This window comes from Macaca fascicularis, chromosome 4 (assembly GCF_037993035.2).
Source record: "Macaca fascicularis isolate 582-1 chromosome 4, T2T-MFA8v1.1".
Taxonomy (NCBI): Eukaryota; Metazoa; Chordata; class Mammalia; order Primates; family Cercopithecidae; genus Macaca; species Macaca fascicularis.
In genome coordinates, this window is record NC_088378.1 from 160956193 (window position 1) to 160965370 (window position 9178).

General features: G+C 37.4%; 1 long non-coding RNA gene across 1 annotated transcript; it reads left to right on the plus strand.

The window, feature by feature from the left end:
* The first annotated feature begins 3189 nt into the window (after positions 1-3189).
* LOC102118094 (uncharacterized) lies at positions 3190-7136 on the plus strand. Its single transcript, XR_276750.4, has 3 exons — positions 3190-3385; positions 4787-4845; positions 6902-7136. It is a non-coding gene; the product is annotated as an uncharacterized lncRNA (long non-coding RNA).
* Positions 7137-9178: the final 2042 nt, after the last annotated feature.

Sequence of the window (9178 nt, forward strand, 5' to 3'; positions counted from 1 at the left end):
ATGGCCTAATGACACATTTCTCAAAATGTATTCCTGTCATTAAGAAACACATGACTGTACTTAGTAATTCAACCTAAGATCAGTAAATGTCATCTCAACACATTCAAACTAACCTAATACAGTATTAATTGGGTCCTATCCAATAGCTCTCCCCTAGAGCTTTCTGACCTGTATTCTCGAGTCACACCCTACGCCTGACTCAGCGGTGTTTATGGGATCCCTTTCACCATCATCCCTGGGGTTGACTTCTCCCATTTCTCAAGTGGGTCACAATTTCCCGGATCCCATCCCTTCCTTCTTTCTGAGATTATTCCCTCATTTTAGGTGGTCCCATACTCTAGGGCTTCCTAACAAAGGGTCCACAGCAAACAAAACATTTTGAGGTCTTGGAAATCGGAGAATGTCTTTATTCTACCTTCATGCCTAATTTATAGATTGGCTGGATAGAGAATTCTAGAATAAAATGAATTTTTCCACATAATTTCGAAGGCATTAAATTCATTGTCTTCTAGCTTCCAATATTTCTACTATGAAATGTCAAGTCACTATGAATCTTGATTCTTCTTATAAAATCTCTTCTTTCTAGAAGCTCACAATATATTCTCTTCATCTCAGAGTTTCAAAAATGTCCTAATGATGTGTCTTAATGTTGGTGGGCTTTTTTGTTTGTTTTTTGTTTTTTGAGACGGAGTCTCGCTCTGTCATCCAGGCTGGAGTACAGTGGTGTGATCTCGGCTCACTGCAAGCTCCGCCTCCCAGGTTCATGCCATTCTCCTGACTCAGCCTCCCAAGTAGCTGGGACTACAGGCACCCACCGCCAAGCCCAGCTAATTTTTTTTTTTTTTTTTTTGTATTTTTCTGAAGAGATGGGGTTTCACCTCGTTAGCTGGGATGGTCTCGATCTCCTGACCTCATGATCCGCCCACCTTGGCCTCCCAGGCATAAGCCACTGTGCCCGGTCTTCATGTTGGTTTTTAAATTATTTCTGGTGCTGGATCCGTGTGGTTTATTTTGATCTAAAAACTCATGTTCTTTCATTTGGGGGAAATGTTTTTGGATTGTTTCACTGATGATTTCCTATTCTCTATTTCTTGAGTTGTCTCTTTGTGGAACTCCTATCATATAGACGTTGGACCTGCTGGACATATCCTGTATTTTTTTCTTATCTTTTATCCCTTATTTTTTATTTTTGCTCTGCTTTTAGAAGATTTCCTCTAATTTATCTTCCAACTCTTCTATTGCTTTTTTTACTTTCACAATTCTATTTTAAATTATTTTAAAGTTCTTCTTCCTCAAAATATTCTTTTTCTAAAATAGCACCCTTTTCTTGTCTTTTACATGCAATATCTTATCTGAACGTATTAAGGATCATTTTCAAATGTTATCCTCCCCTCCAGGTTCTGTTTTCTCTCATTGCTTTTTTCCCTGACTGTTTGTTTCCGTGTCTCCCATATTAGAATCCCATCCTAGAATCCTTGTGTGGCTACTCCTACTAGGCATGCGTGCACTAAAAACCGATTAGAGGCCAGGTGTGGTAGCTCATGCCTGTAATCCCAGCATTATGGGAGGCCGAGGTGGGTGGATCACCTGGGGTCAGGAGTTTGAGACCAGCCTGACCAATGGTGAAACCCCATCTCTACTAAAACTACAAGAATTAGCCGGGCGTGGTGGCACACACCTGTAGTCCCAGCTACTCAGGAGGCTGAGACAGGAGAATTGCTTGAATCCGGGAGACGGAGGTTGCAGTGAGCTGAGATCGTGCCACTGCACTTCAGCCTGGGCAACAGAGCCGGCTGGGTCTCAAAAAAAAAAAAAAAAAAAAGCCGACTGGAGGAGGAGTGTGTGACTAGTTATTGACCAGGGACTTCACTGTATCGTGGCCTGCCTACTGGAGCCCTCATTGGCAATATTTTCAGATCTTTTCTATTGGGCTGGTCAAATTCCCCAGAGAAGACTTCTATTCGTCTGCCTAGGGAATATGTGTTTGTGTATGCCTGTGTATGCACTCACAAGAGTGTGTGTACTTAGCAAACGGTGTTCCAACCTAGAAAAGGTTAAGAAATATGAAGAGTTTTTGCAGTTAGTGCGTAAGCTCAACTGCCCGCTTTTTAGTTCGAACCCTCTGTGTCTGTCTCCAGGAAATAAATCTCTTAGATCTTCTGCTAAGATGGGTAGCTGACCTGTTTCATGAAGTGGGGAGGAGATGAGAAGGGCCAGCTGCTTCTTCAGCAACCCTACTTGCAACAGAACTTCCAGAGATATCTGATGATGCTCATTCTTGGATTTGTACTTGAAATTAAAAACAAAACAAAACAAAAAATCAGTCTGCTTCTCAGCTCTCTCTGAAGTTGGCTGAGAATCCAGCTTTCTCAGATCTCCTCCCAGCTTCCAAGTTTCTGTTGCTGTTGTCTCTATTCTTGTTTATTTTGTCTTTGTATGCTGTGTCTTTCAAAAAAAAAATTATTGTCATTCAAGCAGTAGCATTGAGCTAAATGCTAATGGTTAATCTGCCATCTTTAAATATCCTAGAGTATCTATTTGCAGTGGAAAAAATACCTGGGTTATTGTTTAATAATAAGTTATTTTTGAACATGAGCTTTCATAAAAACAGAACTTTAAGATAAATGTAATTGTTCTTGTAATTTCTATATTGTCTGGGAGAAAAAATGATTGCTAGACAGTTACCATCAATGAGTAAAAATGTAAGAAAAACAAGTAATGTTTAAAATTTTTTAAAAGCAGAAGAAAATCATTTTTCTTAATCTTAAATTTTTTTATTGTTAAAAAACATAACTTCATTCTTGTTTTATTCAATCTGTATCCTGTTAAACTGGTCATTCTGAATCTATGGCCTTTCAGAGGGCTGGCATTGCTATTCTAATATATACCTGTGCCTCTGAGGTTCCTGTAGGTTAGTTTTTGCTGGGCAGAAAACTGCCATTACTAGCACTGAATTTCAATGACTTCCTGCAGGCAAACACCTGGAGGCAATTACCTGTACTTGTCTGCTAGCGGATGCAAATATGCTTTAGGATAGGAAAACTATGTCTGAATTTTAAAAAATGAATCCACTTCCTTTGTGTAATGTTTTACTTGTGTTGGAATAAAATGCTAGCTTATCCAGTCCTGGAATTTATCCATTAACCAATTACATGTTGGTCAATCCACTTTTTCAGCACAGAATTTCCAAACATTAGTGATTTTCTATTACCCTTACCCACCTTCTGATGTCAAAGCTCTTTTGCTGTCTTACAGGATATGGGTCAGTGACAATGTGGGAAGAAACAAGAAAAATCAATAACCTACATTTTAATGTGAAATGACAACATGTTCAACTTTGACTACAGACTTCCCAGGCATGGTTCAGGAGAGAATGCGAGAACATGTAAAATACATCATTCTTTATATTATGTTGATGCATAAGTAATTGTGGTTTTTTTCCATTAATGTACATGTGGACTTAGTAATATTTTAATTTAATTTAGATTGATTTAATTAACAAATTTATTTATCTGTTAGTTTCTTTTTTAAAAATGGAGTCTTGATCTGTCACCCAGGCTGGAGTGTAGTGGTGTGATCATAGCTCACTGCAGCCTTGAGTTCTCGGGCTTAAGCGATCCTCCTGCTTCAGCCTCCTGAGTAGCAGGACTACAAGCACGTGCCATTATATCTGGCTAATTTTTATTTTAATTTTTTTGCAGTGGCAGGACCTGGCTATGTGGCCCAGGCTAGTTTCAAATCCTGGTCTCAAGTGATCCTCCTGCATAGGCTTCCCAAAGTGTCGGGATTATAGGAGTGAGCCACTGCACCTGGCCAATATTTTATACACCTAGATACAATCTCTGAAGAAAATCTTGGGGATGACTGCTACTTTAGCTAAGCCATGAATGTTCTGCATTTAAATTTAAATGTAGAATTAGGGCCAAGCATGGTGATGCACGTCTGTAATCTCAGCTACTTGGGAGACTAAGGTGTGAGGATCCCTTGGGTTTAGGAGTTCGAGATAAGCCTAGGCAACCCAGTGAGACCACTGTCTCATATTAAAAATGAAAAAAAAAAGAGATAAATGTAGATTTAAATTGCACTCTTAGAAATATCAGACAATAAAATACTTTTAAAGATTTAAAATTATTTGTACTAAATAATAATGATTTATGGTTTTGTAGACTACTGCAGTTAGGGCAGACCAATCATTATGCATGCAAGAAGACCTGTTGTTCTTTAGTGCAAGTTCAAAGTTTCACATCTTTCTAATTTTATTCTTATTCAGACAAAACTATAAATGATTACCACACTTTAAAACTTCCTTATTTTCAGTATAACCAAACTATTACATAAATTTTGATGGAAGTTTCATTTCTTTCCTTCATTCCTCTTTCTGTAATATCTCTCATTTTTACATTTAGTGAATCATTTTTTAAAAATTCTTATTTTTTTCTGCTATTTATAAGTACAGCTTCCTAGAGCCTTTAATTCTTGTTTTATAGATATATCTAACAATTTGGTTCCCCCGAGGATATCTTTCAAATTTCTACTGTACACATTACTAATGTATAAAATTTCTGTTTTATTATACAAGGCCTTCTAAGAGCACCTGTCAAAAATACTGCTGTAAATAAATCCTGTTTTTTATAGTTTTAGTGTTACAGTTAGCTATTGCATTCCAAAGACTTGATGTTTAATAAAGCAAGCACTATGACCAACAATATGCTGTGAAAATGAAACTATGCTTACAGCTTTCTTTAATGACTTAAAATACTATCATATTTTGTTCTAACCTCTACAGAATTTTAGAACCAGAAGGAACCTTAGAGATGATGAGAACTTAACACCTGGATTTCACAGGTGAGAAATGGAGACCTTGACTGGGGAACTTTCTCGGGTCACACAACTAGTTATCCACTTTCAGCTTGGTCTTCTTTCAATTTTCATTTGCCTCCTAAATAAAAGATCTGCTGGCTCAGACTCAATGTTTGGCCCAATGTTTCAGGTTGAAATAGCCTCCATCTTTGGTCGGGCGTGGTCGCTTACGCCTGTAATCCCAGTACTTTGGGAGGCCGAGGCAGGCAGATCACCTGAGGTCAAGAGTTCAAGACCAGCCTGACCAATGTGGTGAAACCCCGTCTCTACTAAAAATACAAAAATTAGCCAGGCATGGTGGCGCACACCTGTAATCCCAGCTACTTGGGAGGCTGGGGCAGGAGAATCACTTGAACCCAAGAGGCGGAGGTTACTGTGAACCGAGATGGCATCATTGCACTCCAGCCTGGGCAACAAGAGCAAAACTTCATCCCCCACCCTGCCAAAAAAAATTTAAAAATAAATAAATAAATAAATGAAATAGCCTCCATCTCCTTCCACCCCTCAGCGGAGTCTCATTCAAACTCTGCCTTTCCTTGACGATCAGATGATGCCCCTTGGTTGAAACATTGCCTGATCCCATTCTCCTCTGAATTCCTGGGAAATTTTAGTCACACTTTCAGTGGTTAAGTGGTTAAATACAAATTTTAGTCTTTTGCTATTTATAAGGCACCTAAAACATCATGATGTATTAAGTGCAAAAATGTAAAAATGAGTAAATACACGCCAGGTGAAACTTAATTTAAGGAATGCTAGTTGGCAAGAAAAAAGGCAGGAAGTACTGATAAATGCTACAATGTGGACATAATTCAAAAATATTGTGTTCAGTGAAAGAAGCCAAGCTTACATGTTGTATGAGCTCATTTATATGAAATGTCCAAAAGAAAAAGGCAGACAATAAGAGACAGAAACTGCATTACTCATTGTCTATGGCTGGTGATGGAATGGAGAGTGATGGTGTGAAGTTTCTTCTTAGGATGATGGAAATGTTTTAAAATTGGATTTTGTTGATGGTTGCACAACTCCTTAAATAGAGTAAAATTATTATTAAATTGTACACTTAACACAGGCGAATTTGATGATATGTAAATTATATCACAACAAAACAGTTTTTAAAAACATCAGTTAAAGTGATAAACATAAAATGGGACCCAAATAGATGATTTTATACTGGTATAATAAAACTTTGAAAGTCATTAAGTGTTATATGCTAAGTAGCATTGCCTGAAATATATACATTTAAAAATTAGAAAAATTCACCTTCAAAGAAAATTATGGAATTCATACCTATAGCATGATTCCTTTTTTTTTTTTTAAACCTCAATATTCATTTGTATGCATCTGTTAAAAGACAACATTAAGTTAACACTTCAGGAGGAAAGAACAGGAGGGGGCCGCTTGGGCAAAGATGTTAAAATTTTCTATCATCTCTTATTTAACTTTTACAATGAGCTTATTACTGGAGTAATTAAAATAAAATCCTCATCAACTCAGTCTTTAAGTTGAGCCAAGCAAAACATCAAGCAGACAGTAACAGAAGCATGAATGTGAAGGATCAAATAGTAAAATTAGTACTGATGGTTAATGGACATGAAGAAAAACTTTGTTCCTTAGAGAGACCTACTTTTCTGGCAGCTGCAGAATCACAGATTATTTACATCAGTTATGCAAATCGGGCCACCAGCTCTGATCTGTCAGAGAGAAATCCTGAGCCTGCGCTTTCCCTCCGGCTGGATACCAGATAAGGCATGGCCTCAAAGATGTCCATCCTGTGGGTGCAAAATAGAAATAAAATAAAACGACGGTTGTTTTTATAATTAGTTCCCAACGTTTTTGAGCAGGCGTTTTTGGAGAGCGCCTATGTTTCCAGAACATTCATTTGAGAACACGCATTGTGGAATGTGCCCCCTCCAAGGCCAGGTCACTCAGCGGGGGTTACAGCTGGGCAGGCGCCTTTAGGAGGTGGGTGAGATGGCTGACTAGTACCATCAGTTCTATCACACAAGTTACCAATATTTTACCACCCCTCCATCCCCCACAGGCTGTGAAGCAAAACGGAACAGCTGGGCACGCACAGGGAGGATGTCTGTACCGCTGTTCTAGGTTTGTCAGCCGGGGCGGGAATCAAGGAATCCAGGGGCTAACTTGTCCTGCTCCAAGAAGCAAAAGAGCCCACGCCATTGCTGACTGTGGCGCTGTGAATTTTGTTATCTTCACTCCTTTCCAGAATGGACGTTTTCTTTGAGAGTGGCCTCAATAAATCATAGTGAAGCTAATTTGATGTTGGTTATGAGTTGTTGTTGTTAAGAATTATGCCACTCTTAAGGCTAGTGAGGAAGAACTAGAGATTAAATTTGGAAACTAGGACCCATCCAGAGAACCTATGACAGCCTATTTCAGAGGAAAATTTTTCAGAGAAAAATTGTAATACACTTCCCACAGCGGAAGTGGTATAGATAGTTTTTTAAGACCACAATGCTATAAATGCAATCAAAGATTTTAAATTGGAAAAAATCTCCAAAACTGTTCTTTCTCCCCCAAATCCAACTATTTGAAAATATCAAGACACCCTCCTAAATAAGACTTAAGTCAACAAAGGAATCAAATATGCCATTATGGATTTAAACATTATTAATATATTCAGATATTGGCATAAGGAAAACATTCCTTATCAATATAACAAAAGCTATATTCTGAGAAAAAAATCATTTTAAGATGTTGGTCAAAGGATATAAAGTTTCAATTAGGCAGGATGAATAAACTTGGGAGGTCTAAGTTTACAAATGTCATGGCAGCCTCAGGAACTTATCCTATATGGTCTAAAAAGGGAATAATAATGAATTATTATTAATTCATTGAATAATCTGCCGCTTGTTTAGCATATACTCAAGAAATAACCACAAAAATGGGCAACCAGCAGCCCTCAGGGCTGCCCTGCCTATGGAGTAGTCATTATTTTATTCCTTTACTTACTTAATAAACTTGCTTTCACTTAAAAAAATAAAAGTTTGGGAGGTCTAGTATTGTATAGTATGGTGACTATAGTTAATAAAAGTGTATTGTGTATTTAAATATTGCTAGGAGAGTAGATCTTTATTCTCACCACAAAAAAAGTATATGAGGTATGGATATGTTCAATAGTTTGATTTAATCATTTCACAATGTACTTCATAACATTACTTACAATGTATATCAAAACATTACTTACATTGTACACCACAAACATAATATATACAATTTGTATTTGTCAAGTGTACCTTAACCAAAAAAGCATCTTAAATTTTTTTAATCAAAAAACCAGAAAGATTAAAACTAAAAAATAAAAATAGAAAAAATTCTAGTGTTTAACTCAAGAAGCTGATATCACAATAAAGTAAATCTAAGAAAGGGAAGAGGAAATAATTATTAGATGTAAAAGTGTAATAATAAATTAGAAGGATAGAAAAAGTGATAAATACAAAAGATCATTACTTAAACAGTCCAATAAAACTAATAAATATCTACCAAGGGCCGGGTACGGTGGCTCGTGCCTGTAATCCCAGCACTTTGGGAGGCCAAGGTGGGCAGATCATGAGGTCACGAGATTGAGACCATCCTGGCCAACATGAAGAAACCCTGTCTCTACTAAAAATACAAAAATTAGCTGGGCTTCGTGGCACATGCCTGTAGTCCCAACTATTTGAGAGGCTGAGGCAGGAGAATCACTTGAACCCAGGAGGCGGAGGTTGCAGTGAGCCGAGTTCGTGCCACTGCACTGCAGCCTGGCAACAGAGTGAGACTCCATCTCAAAAAAAAAAAAAAAAAGAAAGAAAGAAAGAAAGAAACAAACAAACAAACAAAAAACTACCAAGTTTGGTTAAGAAAACCAAGACAAAACCATAAATAACTAAAATTAGGAACAATAATGTTGAACCACAGATTAAAAGGAAATTTAATGAGAATGTAGAAGACAATATTCTCTTAGTTTTTTTTTCTGAAATGATGTTGATGCATCCTAAGGGATGATCTATGCCAGAATGGTATGCAAATAAAATATTGGGACACTTATTTTTATGTTTTTTATTTTAAAAATGGAAAATAATCTGTCCAGATACTGAAACTACTGTTTCACAGTGGCCCCCTACTCAGTTCCTAGGCCAGGCCTGTGTTCTCCTTGGTAGAGGAGGGAAGAGTGGGGTTTCACCATCCTGAGGAGTTGATGTTTATGCTCTTGGTTCTTTAGCTTGTTGGGACATATATACTGAGCTAAATAGAATGCAGAATAGATTATTTAAAATAACAGAATGTTTAAAATTAGCCAGGCATGGTGGCGCACACC